Raw genomic sequence first — 18630 nt, 5'->3', positions numbered from 1 at the left:
ATATAGCAGTTTACAAACACTAATCACTTGTAAAAGACACTTTTGATTTATTATCAACTGCAACGTATCACAGGTTCCAAAGCAGCACAAGCATCGACTAAGCTGTGAGCCACCACCAGACAGATGAACGCAGGGGCATAAGACATTGCTCTCAGGCCACTGGCGCCTAGAGCCAGCAGGTGAAAGTGATGTCTATTTTAATGTATATTGTTAGAATTCTTCTAGTGTTATACTGATGTCACGTCTATGTAAATAAGAGCCAAGGCACCCTCTCAACGCGCATGTGTTTATCATTAGTAGTGCGATGCCTCTCTACCTGCAGACCTGTGAAGACGTAATTGCACAGCGACTCACTCTCACAGACGCAGCTAAAAGGCTTTCAATGGTATACTGATGTCACAGGTCTATGTAAATAAGAGCCAAGTCTCCCCTCTGAACGTGCTATAGAAATGTTTTACTATGCTTCCTGGTGTAGCACAGGGTGCATTCTTCCTAGCGATCCTAACAGGACATGCAAGACGCCTCTGGCTGCTTATGTGTTTACTCAGCCACCACTCGTACCTGCTGGTCCAGTGTGGTTGATGCATCGCTGCGAAATGTTGACATAGAGGCTCGCCATCGCAGGTGCAGCTAAAAGGTTCTCAGTGTTATACTGACGTCACATGGCTATGTGAATAAGAGCCAAGTCTACCTCTCAGAAATCGTAAAGTGCAGTAGAAGTAGTTAACGGTCGCTTTTGTAGGACCTTTAGTGATGTCTCAGATTGTCTACATGGAAATTCTTGTCCTATCAAAACCTGTTTACTAAAATAGCGCAGAATAACGCCGAATGCATTCCTCTTGATGGTGCTAATGTGGCACCCTGTCCATCACATCTCTGAAACGAAAACGTTCTCACTACTATATAGAGGCACCTATGTCCCAGCACCAAGGATGTCTTGCGAATGAACGGAGCATTCTGATTAGCTCTTACTGAATTTACCTGCCAAATTACTGATGCTGCTGGTATGGAAGCAGTGTCCCCCTTTTTCTTTCTATAGACGAGACTTTCAGTGGCAAAATAATGTGGTACAAATCGTCGTATTGCACTGACAGTGAAACCCTGAAAAAGTGGCCTACAGATCGTCAAATACGGAAAGACTCTTGCTCAATTACATTGCTCTGCCTCTGAATACGAAAGCTTGAATATTTCAGTGTAAAACCGATCTCCATGTATCGTATAGAAGTAGTAAACACACAATTCGTATTTTGCGCCATACAAAATCGCCCCTTTTGCATCATGCATATGGATATCGACCGCCAGACACGAGTACATATACTGCGAAGACAGACAGCATAAGCACAGGCACCATATATACTCCTGACAGCGCTAGATATTTCCCGCGAGGTTGGGCGATCATACACTGCAGCCGATGGTCACAACTCATCCACTCCCGATGCGTGACCAGAGCGCCCTCAGCAGACCGAAGTCACTCTCCGAACTGTTGTACAAAGTCGGGCTTGTTTCTCTTTGGTACAAAGCCATCACCGTTTCTGGCCCCGACCTGCTTGCTTGCTTTCTACACCCATCTCCAGACTCTGGGATTACAAGAATACTATTTTCACATGGTTTGCCAGAATATTATACCATTTACGCGATACTTCTCGATATCAAGCACACAGCAATATTGCTTGCATAGCAGTATCACTCGCACAGTATAAACCCAAAGATATAGACTCGAAATTATTTCTCTAGAAATCGAACTTTTGCGAAGTGGAGCATGCTGTAAATGACTGAGTAACTAGAAATTTATTCCGTCTGCATAGACTTCTACGTCAAAACCCGAAAAAATACAAGAAACTGATATTTCCACTCGCGAGTACCGATGTCGGTGATGTAACAGATTCCAAATAATTCCAATTTACAAAGTCAATGTTCTCTCATGTCGAGAGAACCAGCAAGCGTGTCCTCCACCCGCCTTTCACCTGCTAGATGCACACACCACATTCAATTACCCCTACACTAAAAAAGGCGCGAAATGTGTAGAAGCGTTCAACTGGACAAGTTACATGGGAGGGAATAATGGTCCAGCACAAACACACATCCATGTTGAATCTTCTCAAATTTCCACGCGATAACGAAAGCTATCCAACACATACTGAGTATTAGTACATCATGCGGCCGTCTTGAGCATGACACGGTTAAGTTAGCTACATTCCTGCATCCCAACAGGCCTCTCCATTCGGACAGCTCCTAGCATTAGCCGGAAACGTGAATCATTCCCGTCACAGGCCACCGGCGCAGACAGAATCATCCTAGGGAACCGGCCACAAATATATTTTATCACTGTACTTACAATTAAATATTACGATCGCGGTCTCAATTGGACGACATTCAACTGTGGCTCTGGAAACAGAAGTATTTGTACCATTCTTGTGACTTGATGTACTTTCCCCTTTACTACCTACAGTATTCCAATCCATACCTTCCTTACGGCTGGACATAGCCATTCCATTTGCACATGTTGGAACACACTAACTTACATTATAAGCCTGATGCTCAAGGCGAACCTATCGTACTTCCCCTACTACTACTCCACCAATAACTGATACGAAATAATACTGACCGAAAATCAGTGATGGGTGGACATGTCTCATAAGTTTTTCTTGTGAGTGGTACCACTGTGTCTTAGAAAGAGAGATGTAACTGTCTTACAAATCGCCAGATGTTACAAAAACACGATCATATTACTATCACAAGTGGTCTTGGTTCTACAGGTGCACACAATTATCTATGTTAAAAGCTATACCGGCTTTGTAAATCGATGTATGGCATTACCTGCAAATGAAGTAGTTCTTCCAGACATACCTCAACACTGAATATAGATGGTGATCATAGGTGTGTATATTATCAGACCAACAGTGCGGTTACATGTCACTGATGGTGCAACCTTGTAATAGAATTACCGAATTTAGAAAGTGATTCTGCTAAGGGGCGTGGTATGAAACCGGTATTTGCAACTCCCTCCTGCCGCCGCTAGATATTTCATACTTGTGTTTTATCGGACGAAGAAGTCCTTTAATGATTACAGCCACTAGTGAATCATATTCCTGGCATTCTCATATCTCGAAACACATCACTATTTTCGAACCTGTCTGCTACAGTAAAATTTTAGATAGTCCCTAAGCCTCCTGCAACTGCTACCATTTCTGCAGCTTTGCACATGTGATTGTTCCAATTTAAGTCAGAACAGAGCCAAAGTTGGAGAGAGCTATGTCCACCACCTTCTGCAACCCGTGTTGAAACAGAGTGACCTGAGTTAGAGCGACACGACAGCGTTCTGACCATTCGGTGGAATTGGGAACAAGTTGTCGTAGATCCACCAACAGTGAACGACATATAAGTTCAGTGCCAAATGAAGCCTTCTCCTGCAACATGAGGTAGTATAAACGACAGTACAGGAACTGGGAGAAGGATGAGGATTTTGCTACTGGATTGTGGTGCATCCTCAAACTACATACAGACACTGCAGACCGAAGCCGATCCGTGTCGATCAGGCCCATTCATGTCTATCACCCCAACATGCTATCATCGTTATTCTGTACCATTCAACAGAGAAAAGCTGCAAACAGTAAATGCTCCACTCACTTCACCCGATAGAGAACTCCATAAGATTTTTACTGCATCTCCCTCCACCCATATATCGAAAACAAATACTGCCTGAGTAACAGCATCCAGCACATGTGACGACCTTATTAAATATACAGTTAGGAATCCATTGCGCAGACCAGTGTAAAGTTTCATCGCCTGTACTGTAATAGGATGATCGTATCCCACAAACTATATTATAAGTCGCAAGAGACGCACCCTGTGACCCTGTGTCTTTGTCTGAAAAATTGTTTATTCTGCTGTAACACGATCTGTACGTTGCCATACACTTCGTTTTTTCCACCATGTCTTCGAGGTCTGTGTCAGGTTCTAAATTGGTATCAGCACGTTCTGTTCCATTGCTTCTCACAGAAAACTAGACTTCACACAGTGTAAATCATGTTGTTACTGCTGTTACCATAACACACAACACAAACTACTGGATGATTTTAAATAAAAGACAGTTACAACATAAGGAAACTGGAAAAGTTTGGCGGTGTTGTGGAGCGTTTCCAAACTGCTTTCCGAAGGTGATTGACGACCTCTACATTTAAACTCATTTGTCACGGTGACAGAATAGCTGATGTCTCTGCATTCCATTTCGACTGATTCCACATATTGCAGTCATGTACGTGATCACTATTACGATGCTAACCATCCCCAGAAGGTGTTGCCCGTCCACTAAAACTCTTTCTCCATCTCAAATAAGTGATGTCAGTCAATCATTATGTAGTAACCAACAGCATACTAGTGGACAGACAGGATGGTAATGACACTGTCGATGTACTGTAATAATAAGCATTGCAGTTGATAGTGCGAACAATTTTAGCAATTCTACATAATTTCAACGCTGACCAATGATGCGACAGCATGTTTCCCAATTTCACTATCATCGCTGAACTGTCCCTTCTCTGCTTTGTTAGTATCATTGCGAATGTAGATAGATGACTGTGCAGTACGTCCATTCATTGTTAATTCTAGAATATACATCGGCAAGTGTACCAGACAGAGCTCTACATATTTCTAGCACTTTGAGCATAGTGCTTAATTTGCTATCTGTCTCTATGCAGATGGGAGTTACAGAGCATTCACGCAGTCTTAGGATGAAATTAGAGACTTGAAGGCCCTCTCGCACTATCATTGACCAACCCATCCTGCAGCACTGTTACCAATTTAATCTGTGGCTGACCCAGAAGTAGACCACTGCATTCCATGCCTCGTGAGTGAATGGAGCTTGCCGAGTCCTCGCCCACCCAAGTGCACAAGATTTCTCCAGACGGGCCCAAAAGTACTGGGGCAAGGGGGGTACAGCCCCAATGCTGGTATGGCCCCAATTCTGTGTGACCCCAAAGTACCATTATCCAAGTTGGTGTCGATGACATCTCACAAACCCAAAGCCGGTATGGTCCCAAAGTACCGTTATCCAAGATGGCGGCGATGACATATGGCGTCTGTGACATCAGTTGATGACGTCATCCAAGATGGCTGCCATGATGTCAGCTGAAGATGCAAGTACCATTATCCAAAATGGTGGGAAAGTGCCACACCCCGTCTGGTGGGAAGTTTCCATCAGGACAATGTATCACACTGTGGTAACCTCTACCAACCTAAGAAAATCATGGTAAGATAGGTCACTTGGGCTACCTCCACTAAACTAAGTCACCCGACTGCCACCTCAGCGTAGAGATTGTTGGGAACAGGACTCAGCCTGCACTAGGCTGGAGGAGAGAGGAAGGGACAATTTACTTAGAGATGGAGTATATTTATTGCAGTGATACAGAACACACCCTCTAACATGACACATAACATACAGACCTGCAAAGTACTCCTAAATAACTCATGTATAGTGCTCTGCACACGCACTTGCAAATTGTAAACTGTCAAAACAATGCATAGCCCAGCCTACAGATCTGCAAACCACTCGTAAGTAATGCAATAACTTTTATGTCCTGAGAGCCAAACAACACATAAATTCTCAAAATAATAATCCATCTAAAAGACTGCAAATGTGCTTGCTAATGTCAACTGTAGAAATCATGCACCAGTCCTTATTTAAACAATTGGAGGAAGCACCCCCTTCCAGTGTGTTTGCCACAAGGTCCGGACTCCAACTGACCTAGTACACAGTACCACTACTAGAAGGCCCTCTCATCCATTCCCTCATGTAAGCCAAGATGGCAACCATGACATCAGCTGATGACGCAAGGACCGTTATCCAAGATGGTGGCAAACAGTGTGTTCACCATGAGGTCTGGACCTAGTACACAGTACCACCACCAGACAGTGCTGTCGTCGGTATCCTGACGTAATCGAAGATGGTGGTCTGGAGGGGGAAAACGGAGTGAAAATGACTCAGCCTGCACTGGGCTGCTGGAGAGAGTAAGGAAGGAGTGTACTTTATTTATTTTGGAACAATTTATTTAGGGATGGAGTATATTTATTACATTGATACAAAACACATGCTTGGGGTCACGCCACACAGCCCAAAGATCTGTAAACTACTCCTAAATAATTCTCTGCAGAAACGCAAACAATTCCTAATTTACCAAAGTAATTTCAGTACAGACATGCAGACTCCTCCTAAATAATGCAGTACACTGATATGTAGACACTCTCAGTACTCGTAAAATGTCCAAATAACGCATAGCACAGCCTACAGACCACATGGTAAAATAATGCAACAGACATGCGTACAACATACGCATACATCGCCTGCCGCCCAGCTGTCCGTTGGACCACACAGAAGGCTGCTGCACACGCTCTCAGAAATCGGGATGCACCGCCACACCCTGCAAAGTGACTCACAGATGCCCATTCGGGTCCCGCATGCATGAGGTGGCGACATCCCTTTCATACTTGGTACCTGAGAAATTCCTCTCAGAATACGTGATCACCTAGGTGCCGTTGATGACGCGAACAGATGGGGGCAAAGACTTATTTAGAGAGTGCAGACACTCCAAGCTGCGCCACGTGCACGTGTGTTCACTGCTACCCTCCGTCTATCTGCGGTCCGTTGAAGATGCTACAGAAATCCATTCCATAATAGCACAAGCTGCTTTCTCCCTATCAATTGTAGCGGACCATGCATGATGTGTGTCTGATGCATCGCTGCACGTACCTAAATACCACTGCAAGTGCATCTAGCAATGTTCTCAATGTTACACTGAAGCCACATGGCTATTTAAAATAATAACCAAGTTGAACTCTAGTAAATCGCGTAGTGTCCCAGAAATACTTAACGTGCACTTTTGGAGGAGTTTTCAAGATGTCTCAGCTTGTACGCACTGAAATTCTTACCCTAACAGAACTGTGATCAGATGTGAACAGCAGACACTATACGTCTCTGGAAAGGTATATTGCGCTCACATCACGCAGAGCAAATGTTTTATGGTAGTAGCTTATTCGTTTTACTGCCCGATAACATACTTTATCGTAGGGAAACCAGGAGGAAGGATTTATGTCATGCGCTTGAAATATATTTCTTACACTGGAATATTAACAGCGCGACATTCCATATGACTGATAGGTCGGAAACGAAGGCGATCTAACATTATAGCCCGTTTTAAGTGCAGAATATTGTGGCCTTAGGAGTGCGTCTGTTTATGTCCTATCTTACCAATACCTTCCAGGTACCGATCAGAGACTCTAGAACAATACTTAGTGTTGATAGCTTGGTTGATTTACATAAAAATGCGTCGAATTCCATCCGTCTGGAGCTCCATCCCGCATAAAAATCATTCATTTCTTGTTCTTCTTAACTGTCTGCTATTACATCAGGACACTTTGAAATCTGTTACTATACATCGATGAGGAATGCTAAGCTCCTAGGCATGGGCGCAACTCGAGAAATGTCATGCATTTGGATGGGTGAGGACTCCGAAAGTTCCATTCATTCACGAGACGTGGAGTGTAGTGGTCTTCTTCTGGTTGGTTGCGGATTAATTCACTAACTGTGCTACAGGCTGGGTTGGTCAATGACAGTGTGAGGAAAGTCTTTCACGCTCTAAGTTTACCCTAAGACAGCGAGAATACTCTGTGACTCCCATATGCAGAGAGATTGATCATAAATTAAGCACTATGCTCGAGGTGTTAGAAATATGTGGAGTCCTGTCTGGTATACTTAGATAATTTATGTGTTCGAGAATTAACAATGAATGGACATACTGCACAGTCATCTGTCCACGTTCGCAATGATACTCGCAAAGTGGACCATTGGCGGTTTAGCTATGATACTGAAATTGAGAAACATGCTGTCACATCATTGGTTGGTGTTGAAATTACTGTAAAACTGTTCGCACTATCAACTGTGGTGCTTGTTATTAGAGTATATTGATGGTCTCTTTTCCATCCCATGCGTGCACTGGCACGATGTTGGTTACCACATGATTGACTGATATCACATGTTTGAGCTGGGGAAGGAGTTTTGGTGGATGGACAGCAGCTTCTAGGGTGGATAGCACCAAGACACTGATCGCTTACATGACTGCAATATGATGATTCAGTCGAAACGGAATGTAGAATCATCAACTATTCTGTGACTACGACAGATGAGTTTAAATGTAGTTTGGAAACCTACGCCAATGCCATAAAACTCTTCCAGTTTGTTTATGTTGTAACTCTCTTTTATTTAAAATCATCCAGTGTTTGTGGCGTGTTATGGTAGCCATAGTAACAATATGATTTACATTGTGCATTGTCTAGTTTTCCGCGTGACATCGTCGATCAGAGCATCTTAATGTCAGTTTAGGATCTGACATAGACATCGAAGTCGTTGCACAAAACCAAAATGTATGGCAGTCTACAAAGCGTGTTGGAAAACAATGTTTCAAACAACAACACAGGGTCACAGGGAGTATCTCTTGCGACTTACAGTAGAGTCTGTGGGATATGGCCATCCTCCTATAGTAAAGATGATGAAACCTTAAACTGCCCTCTGCACTGGAGCAAAAGCTGTATATTTAATAGGATCGTCCTGCATCGCTAACATCAGCAGTTTGATAGGTAAATTCGACGATGGATAGGGTGTCCCATTAGGAAAGCTATTCTGGGAAGCATCACAACAACTCTCTGCGCCGGACCCATATAGCAGCTATGCGTCATCGCGCTAGCAACAATGCCTAGGTGAGTTCTATATCGGATGAAGTTAGTGGAGCTTTTATAGTTGTGAATGGACAGGGATCTGCTTCAGATTGCAGTATCTATATCTAGTTTGGAGGCACACCACAATGCTCGCATTTACACCAAATGATCAAAACACGCTCCTGTTGCACTAATTCAGCTCGTTCTGTTTCTACACGGGTTTCAGAAGGTGGCTGATATATCTTTCTCCGGCTTCTGCTCATTTCCAAGTTAAATTGGAACAATCACATGCGCAAAGCTGTAGAAATGGGAGCAGTTGCAAGATGTGTAGGGGTTGACTAAAACCAGGTTGGAATTTTACTGTACCAGACAGGTTCGAGAAAGGTGACTCGTTTCGAGATATGAGAGTGCCAGAAATATGATTCACTTTTGGGTGTGATCCGACACATGTATGTGGTTGAATGGAAAGACTTGATTCCAAATAATGGACATCATTTCTAGCAGATAGTGTAACACTAGAGATCTAAAAAGCTAGTGTACATTTTCTTATGACCTCAATCAGCACATCATCTACTATCACTGTTTCTGTTCCTTCTCAATCAGTCATCGCCTATAGCTCAGTGGATATGTTACAGAACCTATGATATAGTATCGAGTCAGAATACGTTACAAGTACTATAGAAATACCTCGCTGAGACAGTATGAGGGAGTCGCAAATACCGCTTACATACCACCTCCCTTAGCCGAATCACTTTCAAAATTCAGCGATTTTATAACGAGATTGCATCGTGAGCTACGTGTAACTTGAGTGCTTGTCTGATAATATACACTCCATCGATCACCGTCTCGGTATTTGTCAGAATAGAAAAACCACCTCATTCAGAGATAAGGTCATACCTTGATTTATATAGCCAGTATAGCTTTAAACATGGATACTTGTGTGTACATGTAGAACGTTGATCTCTTCTGACAGTAACACACAGTAGTTGTTGGGATCGAGTTTTTTTAACATTGGGCCAATTGTGTCTCTCTTTCTAGTACACGGTGGTGGCACTCACAAGAAAAACTTGTGAGACGTGTCCACCCATGGATGATTTTCCCTCAGTATTATTTCCTATCGCCAGCAAGCAGTCATTGAAGAAGTATTATACTTAGTAATAGGAGGAGTGTGATATGTTTGCATTTGAGCATCAGGCTTATAAAGTATGTGATTGTGCTCTGACATGTGCAAAGGAAATGACTATGTCCAGTCATAAGGAAGGTATGGATTTGACGTTGAGTGCTGTGATAGCGTGGGAAAGAGTATGTCAAGCCATAAGAGTGGTAGTGATATTTCTATTTCCAGAGCCACAGCCGTCAACAGAGCATATTTTCGATACTTCGCACATTGTTGAATGGCGTTCAACAGAGACTACGATCGTAAAATTTTGTTGTAAATACTGGGATAAAATATGTAGGTGACCGATTTCTTAGGATAAGCATTTTACCTGTGTGTGCTAGGCATGCAGCCCCGGTGACCTGCACGAGAGTGATTCACACTTCCTGTTGATGGTAGGAGCTGTCAGAATGGAGAGCCCTGTTGCAGTGTAGGAATGTAGATGAATTAACGTATTGTCCTTTAGACTACCGAACAGTGAACTAATACCTAGTATGTGTTGGATAGCTTGCGTGATCGCGTGGAAATTTGAGGAGACTGAATATGGAGGTGCATTTGCGCTGGACCATTATTCCCTCCCATGAAAACTGTTCGGTTGACTGCTTCGGCACATTTCGCGCCTTTATTTAGTAGAGAGAAGATCGATTGTAGCATGTGCATCTAGCATATGGAAGACACGTTTGCCAGTTCTCTAGATATGAGAAACATCTTAGTTGACCTTGTAAATTATAGGGATGTTTCGAATCTGTTACATCTCCGAGATCGGTATTCACAAGAGGAAATATCATTTTTCGTTGTTAGTTTCTAGTTAGTCATTGGTCTAGAGCACGCTCCACCTAGCCAAAGGTTCGAGTTTGTATAGAAATAATTCCCAGTCTATATATCTTCGAAATTATATTGCGTGGCGATCTGTAGGATACTGCCATGTTCTTTTTGTAATACCAGAGTCTGGAGATGGGTGTAGAAATGCGAGCAAGCAGGCAGGTGCGGACCAGAAACAGTAACGCGTTTGTACCGAGGGCGGGGGGGGGGGGGGGGAGAGCAGTCTTTGCACAACAGTTCTCAGAGTGACTTCGATCCACTGACGACTTTCTGATGTAATAAGGATGATTTTGTATTGTGGGGGATATGGGGATATGAATTGTATGTTTACTACATCGACACGGTACACAGTAATATATTCTACATCTACATCTACATTTATACTCCGCAAGCCACCCAATGGTGTGTGGCAGAGGGCACTTTACGTGCCACTGTCATTACCTCCCTTTCCTGTTCCAGTCGTGTATGGTTCGCAGGAATAACGACTGCTGGAAAGCCTCCACGCGCGCTCTAATCTCTCTAATTTTACATTCTTGATCTCCTCGGGAAGTATAAGTAGGGGGAAGCAATATATTCGATACCTCATCCAGAAATGCACCATCTCGAAACCTGGACAGCAAGCTACACCGTGATGCAGAGCGCCTCTCTTGCAGAGTCTGCCACTTGAGTTTGCTAAACATCTCTGTAACGCTATCACGCTTACCAAATAACCATGTAACGAAACGCGCCACTCTTATTTGGATCTTCTCTATCTCCTCTGTCAACCCGACCTGGTACGGATCCCACACTGATGAGCAACACTGAAGTATAGGTCGAACGAGTGTTTTGTAAGCCACCTCCTTTGCTGATGGACTACATTTTTAAGGACTCTCCCAATGAATCTCAACCTGGCACTTGCCTTACCAACAATTAATTTTATCTGGTCATTCTACTACAAATCGTTCCATACACATACTCCCAGATATTTTACAGAAGTAACTGCTACCAGTGTTTGTTCCACTATCATACAATAAAGGATCCTTCTTTCTATGTATTCGCAATAGATTACATTTGTCTATGTTAAGGGTCAGTTGCCACTCCCTGCACCAAGTGCCTATCCGCTGCAGGTCTTCCTGCATTTCACTGCAATTTTCTAATTGTGCAACTTCTCTTTATACTACAGCATCATCTGCGAAAAGCCGCATGGGTTGTAGATCTGTTTTATGCTCTAATGTTCAAGCTCCTGTCCTCGGTGGGAGAGCAGTGAAATTGAGTAAGAGTCTGTCCATATTTTATGATATGTATGGCAGTTTGCAACGTTAGTTGTCGGTGCAATATGGCGATCAATGTAAAATAGCTTATTGTGGCTGAAAGTCATGTCTGCAGAAAGAAAGAGAAGGCAGTCGGTGCTTCCCTAGGACTGAGGAGAATCGTGACATATAGCCGGTGTGAGTGTAGGCATATCATAATTTTTCTGTTGCTGTACAGATATAAAAGATAACTGCACTGTTTGTGTAAAATGTCCACATATTCCATTGTAAAGTTACTGTGGCCTATGTTGTGTAAAATGTGTATATATTGCATTGTAAAATTACTGTGGTTTATGTTGCGGCATGACTAGAGAAGATGACTGTGTGTCCTACCATAAGGGACGTATAGATCCAGCACATCGGTAACTTTGAGGGTATGAGAGAGTTTTTTTACGTGGAAAATTATGTGTGCTATAGATACTGAGATTTGTTCCCGAAGCACAGCTGTCAAGAGGAGACATTACCTGTACATCGACTGGTGTCAGACTGTAGCAGCAATCGTAATATTTAATTGTAGTTACACTGGTAAATATGTTGCTGGCTTCCAATATCCTTGTGAGTCTCATATGTATTTGATGATCTGTAGACAACTTTGTGGGCTTAACTGTCAATACAATTTAGCGATCTGTGCAACATAATTTTACTGCTGAAAGTCTAGTTTGCAAAAAGAAAGAAAAGGTGGATGGTTCTTCGTTACAGGTGGTATCAGTAATTCGGCAGGTAAATTCGATATGAGTCAATCATAATGCTCGATTCATTCACAAGGCATCCTTTGTGCTGGGATATAGAAGACTCTACCTTACAGTGGGAACGTTTTTGTGTGTTGAAAGCAGGAAGGGTAACACATTTACAATTACAATTGCAAATAGCAAGTGCACGTGCAGAGCATTACACGTTAGTTATTTAAGAGTAGTTTGCAGGTCTGTATGCTGTGTGGTATGTCAGAGCGTGTGTTCTGTATGACTGTGATAAATATACTCCATCCCTAAATAAATTGTCTCAAAATAAATAAAGCACACTCCTTCCTCTCTCCACCAGCCCAGTGTAGGCTGAGTCTTTTCCCATCAGTCCCTAGGATGAGGTGGCGGTCGGGTGACTTAGGTTAGTGGAGGTGAGCTTTATTTCCCGCAATTTTCTTAGGTTGCTAGAGAAGCCCCAAGTGGCCTTTCTTTACCGCCAAAATTCAAAATTGGTGCCAGTTCCTAGGAAGGGGCGCCAGTCGGGTGACTTAGGTTGGTGGAGGTAGCTCAAGTGATCTATCTTCCCGCGATTTTCTTAGGTTGATAGAAGTAACTGTGGTGTGATACATTGTCCTGATGGAATTTGAACTTCTCGCCAGATTGGGTGTGGCATGGGGGTGTGGCACTTTCCCGCCATCTTGGGTAAAGGTACTTCCGTCATCGTAATTTCTTTGCACAGCTACCGAAACAGCTATTTATGAAGTTAAATTACGTCTTACTGATACGTTATGGATGATTGATTATAATTTATTATGATTACTTACCTGCTACAAATTTGTACACACCGCTCATGTTATGTTATGAAATTATTCAAACAATCCACGAAACTCTTTGAAACAATACACCACACAACCAGAAAAATATGTCAGAAAAACATTCATACGTATTACCTGGCTACGATAACTTGACGATTGCGTTTTGCTGACGCAAGCAGAGAAAATCGGCACTAGTTGAAAGATATTCATTTGTCTACGAGCGCTGCCAACGTTCAGTTGCCTGTAGACGCGAAGTGCTACTGTACACATTGTTAAGAGAATGGTGTTAGCACTGTTGCAGGCAGCAGACGCTGCCTTCCGTTTATCAGCCCTCTCCCCTCGACAGCTTTATCTGCGGTAGGGCCGTTCCCTGAGAAGAACGTAGCATTGGTGGAGATATTAGGAGGCAAGTTTAAGAAATCAAGCTTTCGAACTCCTGCTAAGCATTTAAACAACTGTTAAATAAGAATAGATATGACTGTAACGATATATTTATGTGCAAAATCAACATAATATATTTCTGTAGGAGTATGAAAACACACGGAGTAAATTTGTTAAAGAAACAGAGCAGTGCCTAAAATAACCATTGAGAGCACTCCTCTGTGGGCCAGAGTGGCGGAACTAAAGCCACAGAAGACATCCTTGTCGCTAGGGAGAACTGAACGAGGCAGAATAGCCCTACTGCAGGACTCTGGCGCCCCTGTGCCACGTGATGGGACCACCAGCAGTCGCAGGTGCACCACATTGTTCTCCCATAACCTCCAGCTACACTTACGAGCGTTTAATTCTCGTTTCATTTAGAAATTACTAGCACAGAATGCCGCAAACTTAAAGCGGAAGAGAAGCACACAAAAAAGGAAAATGTATGAAATGTCAGTTGTGCATTGTTGTAATGGAAAATTTGTTTGTTTGTGTTTGTTTCGACGAAACTGGTTATTGGCGCTAAGTATATACCTTCACTGTACTCTACACACATTAACGTGAAGAAGCATATATATATATATATATATATCGTTCTTCTACAAGTAAAACTGACAAAGCAGGGGTCGCCTAGCACAACAGCAACACTGGGGCGTTACCATGGTAACGTACACAAAATGTGATTGGCCGTCGAGGATGCACGAAGCATGTGCGCCAAGGCCACTTCAACTGTCAGACCTCTTCTTCTGGTGTCCAGAGCATTGCAGAAGTTTTAAGATTGTTGAAAATGAGTTTATATTGGTTACAATCGCATGCGAGACAGAAGTGATGTGGCGGTTTTACAGAACAACTGATGCTGTCTGCGAGACTTTTAACTATTTCCACATTTTCTTTGCTGTGTGAAGCATTAGAGGGTAGCATGCTGGAACATACATACATAGCATAACTAAATCGATGCAAGTTTAGTTCCAATTAGCACCAGAAGCAACACCAGCCGTCACACACAGAGCTGTTATTACGGACATGAGGTCATTCTTGGGTCACTGCAGCGACTGGCTGAGAAAGTTGAGAAGACCAGCTTTGTGCATGGATTGTCAGTGAAGTTCACAATTTGCAGCATTGACCCCAGAACTGATCGTGACCCTTTGGTCCTGGGTCGAATGGAAGCAACGAACGAGAGACTTCGAGTGTTTTGTGACAAGCTAGGCTGTGGCTTCTTGGACTTGCGCCAAGGAGTTGAGAACTGTAGGGTCAACCTAAATGGGTCAGGTGTGCACTACACAACAGAGGCTGCTACTCAGGTAGCTGACAGTTTGTGAGGTGCACTTAACGGTTTTTTGGTTAGGCGACTCTCCATCTAGTTCAGATAACGATAGCTGTAGGAAACCCCAAAGTATCAGTGTAAGTTCGAAAGAAATGCCTCTCACAGGTGAGAGTATTAAAATCCTAGTAGTAAACTGTTGAAACATCTGCAACAAAGGGCAAGAGTTTGAAGTGCTCTGAACAATTAGCACTCTAAATTTGGATTGAGGTTAAAGCTATGAACAGATAAATGCTTGCTTAGTATAATCGATATCTAACTAGTATGATAATTATAATCACGTGCTTTTGTAGTTCGTTAATATGAAAGAGGCTGGTTCTCCACTCATGTATTTCTCTTTTCAGCCATAGCAACAACAGTAGATTCTCTCTGTAGTTAAAAACAAACAGTTGTAAAGCTGGGTCAGATACGTGAGTTACTTAAGTTACGTTATGTGCAAAATGTAAGTAAGCATTGCTATGCTGAAGTCGCGTGAGAATCCCTTTTTGGTGTTGTCTGGATTCGCAGTAGGCAAACCATGGCAGTTGGCTATGCTCTCACCATGGAACAGTGAAGACAGCATCCTGGGTTCGCAGAAGTGCTCTGGCCTCAAGATAGAATTTTCACATTTTGTTTGCATTGAGAACTAAGAGTCATTTTCCATGGCAGAAGCTCAAAATGGTTTCTAACTGAAATGACTCTTCGTACACATCACAATGAGAAAATTTAGAGTTTTGGTTTCCTCTAAACAGGTCAGGAGTCCACTACACCCAGGAGGCGACTACCTGGGTAGCCGGATCTGTGTGGCGTGAACTGCGCAGTTTTTTAGGTTAGAGGGTCTCGGGGAAACACAAAAAGGGCATCAGTCGCAAAGGGGCAGGTCGACACAGGGAGAACGCAGATTTAGGAACCATCTGCGTAACAGTTGTAAATTGTCGTAGATGTGTTGGGAAAGTAGGTATCACAGCTCCAAGCGCTAATAGAAAGCAGTGATGCTTAAATCGTTAAAGGCACTGAAAGCTGACTAAAGTTGCAGATAAGTTGAGCCGAAAGTTTTGCGAAGGACCCAGCGTTGTTCGCTAAGGATAGGCTAAACACAGTTGGCGATGGTGTGTTTGTTTTATTTTGCAGCGAAATTGAGGTAGGTAGATATCATGGCATACGCACAAAACACCATCCGAAAATGTGCTAAACGCGTTCTCTGAAAATTATTTCGAGCAGTTTGTTCATGAGCCCACTCGAATAGTAAACGGTTGTGAAATCACACTTGACCTCTTAATAACAAATAATCCTGAGCTAACCATGAGCATCAAAACGGATGCAGTCATTAGTGAACACAGGGTTGTCATAGCGAGACAGAGTACTGTAACTTCCAAATACTCCAAATATAAAAGGCAAATATATATATATTCAAAAAACCAGATAAAAATTCGCTTGACGTCTTTCTGAGAGACAATTCCACTCGTTCCAATCAACACTGTAAGTGTAGACCAGACATGGCTTGAACTCGAACAAACAGCAGTTGAGAGATTTATACCAAATAAATTAACAAATGACGGATCTGATCCCCTATGGTGCACAAAGCAGTTGAGAACATTGTTTCAGAGACAAGAAAAAAGCATGCCAAATTTAAAACCCTGAAGATCTGTGATCTTTTCCAGAAGCTCGATGTTATGCGAGATACTTATAATAGTTTCCACAACAAAGCTTTGTCTCGAAACCTGTTCGAAAATCCACAGCGATTCTGGTCGTATGTAAAGTAAAGACATAATCATTGCCGTCTCTGCGCTATAGAAATGGGAGTACTATGGGTGACAGTGCTGCTAAAGCAGGGTTACTAAACACAGCCTTCCGAAACTCCTTCATCAAAGAAGACGAAGTAAATACTACAGAACTCGAATCAAGAACAGTTGCCAACACAAGTAACTTAGAAATGGATATCCTATGAGTATTAAAGCAACTTCAGTCACTTAATAAAAGTAAGTCTTCCGGTCCAGATTGTGTAGCAATTAGGTTCCTTTCAGAGTATGCTGCAGCAATAGCTCCATGTTTAACAATCACATTCAACCGCGCGCTGGACGAAAGATGCGTACCCAAAGACTGGAAAATTGCACGAAATAAGATTTACGAAGTACGTCGAGAAAGTTCAGAGAAGGGCAGCACGTTTTGTATTATCGTGAAATAGGGGAGAGACTGTCATGGACATGATACATGATTTACGGTGGACCTCATTAAAACAACGGCGTTTCTCGATGCGGCGGGATGTTCTCACGAAATGGGGAACACCAGCTTTATCCTTCGAATGCGAAAATATTTTATTGAAAATATTTTGTTGACGCCGACTTACATGGGAAAAACGATCTTTATAATAAAATAAGGGAAATCAGTGTTCGCACGTAAAGATAGGTGTTCGTTTTGCCCACGAGTTATTCGACAGTGGAATTTGTACAATTATTGTAAAGGTGGTTCGATGTACCCTCTACCAGGCACTTAAATATGATTTACAGAGTATCTATCTGGATATAATTCTATTGTAGCTTCAGAGAGACTGTAGAACTATGCGGCGAGGAGTATCTCTCCATTTGTTTATCTCTCTCCCTCCCCTTCTCTCTCTCCCTCCCTCTCTCTTTCTCTCTCTCTCTCTCTCTCTCTCTCTCTCTCCGTCTCTTGCGCGCGCGCTGGTATGTATGTGTGTGTGTGTGTGTGTGTGTGTGTGTGCGTGCGCCAAACTGCCATTATGTCTTATTATGTTACAGAAATCAATGATGTAGTTTTTTAATACTTCTGCTGCTGAACAAAATGACTTAATTTCACTGGTTTGTATGTTTACAGATGTTCCATGCAATGTTACATCAAGCTGAAGGACAAACCTGTGCCTCTAATGTGGAATTTGTTTGTGTAAATGAAACGGCATTCGCATATTGCTTAAATGGCAATGTAGTCGCTGATTTTATACAGTCATGTAGCCCCTTGAACTGTTATGATAGCTGTATAAACCCCTGCGCAGAGATTGGTGTAGACTGTGCTCCGGCAGCAACTTAAACGACTATAACGGAAATAACAACAGCGCCGACAACAACGACGACTGAGACTACCACAGAACTAACTGCAGAAGAAGCCAGTACAACAGAAACAACAACTACAGAACTAACAACTACAACAATGCCGACATCAACAACGACAGAGACGACCACAGAACTAACTACAGAAGAAACCAGTACAACAGAAACAACCACCACGCAATTAACAACTACAACAATGCCGACATCAACGACGACAGAGACTACCACAGAATTGACTACAGAAGAAACCAGTTCAACAGAATTAACAACAACAACAACCAAGCAAATAACAACCGGTATGGCAACATCAACTGTTCCAACAGAAGCCCCAACTACTGAAGCGCCATTCACATGTGAATCAGCAGGAGAATTTCAGGATC

General features: G+C 42.7%; 1 protein-coding gene across 1 annotated transcript in view; it reads left to right on the top strand.

Moving 5' to 3' along the window:
- Positions 1-18064, top strand: part of LOC126475103 (mucin-2-like) — a 167372-nt gene extending 149308 nt beyond the window's left edge. Inside the window, exon 3 of the mRNA XM_050102681.1 lies at positions 18021-18064. The gene's annotated coding sequence lies outside the window, so the exon portion shown is untranslated. The remainder of the gene's footprint in view (positions 1-18020) is intronic.
- Positions 18065-18630: the final 566 nt, after the last annotated feature.

The sequence above is a fragment of the Schistocerca serialis genome, chromosome 4 (genome assembly GCF_023864345.2).
Source record: "Schistocerca serialis cubense isolate TAMUIC-IGC-003099 chromosome 4, iqSchSeri2.2, whole genome shotgun sequence".
Taxonomy (NCBI): domain Eukaryota; kingdom Metazoa; phylum Arthropoda; class Insecta; order Orthoptera; family Acrididae; genus Schistocerca; species Schistocerca serialis.
Note: the sequence above shows the minus strand (reverse complement) of the source record. Positions and strands in the feature narration are given on the sequence as shown.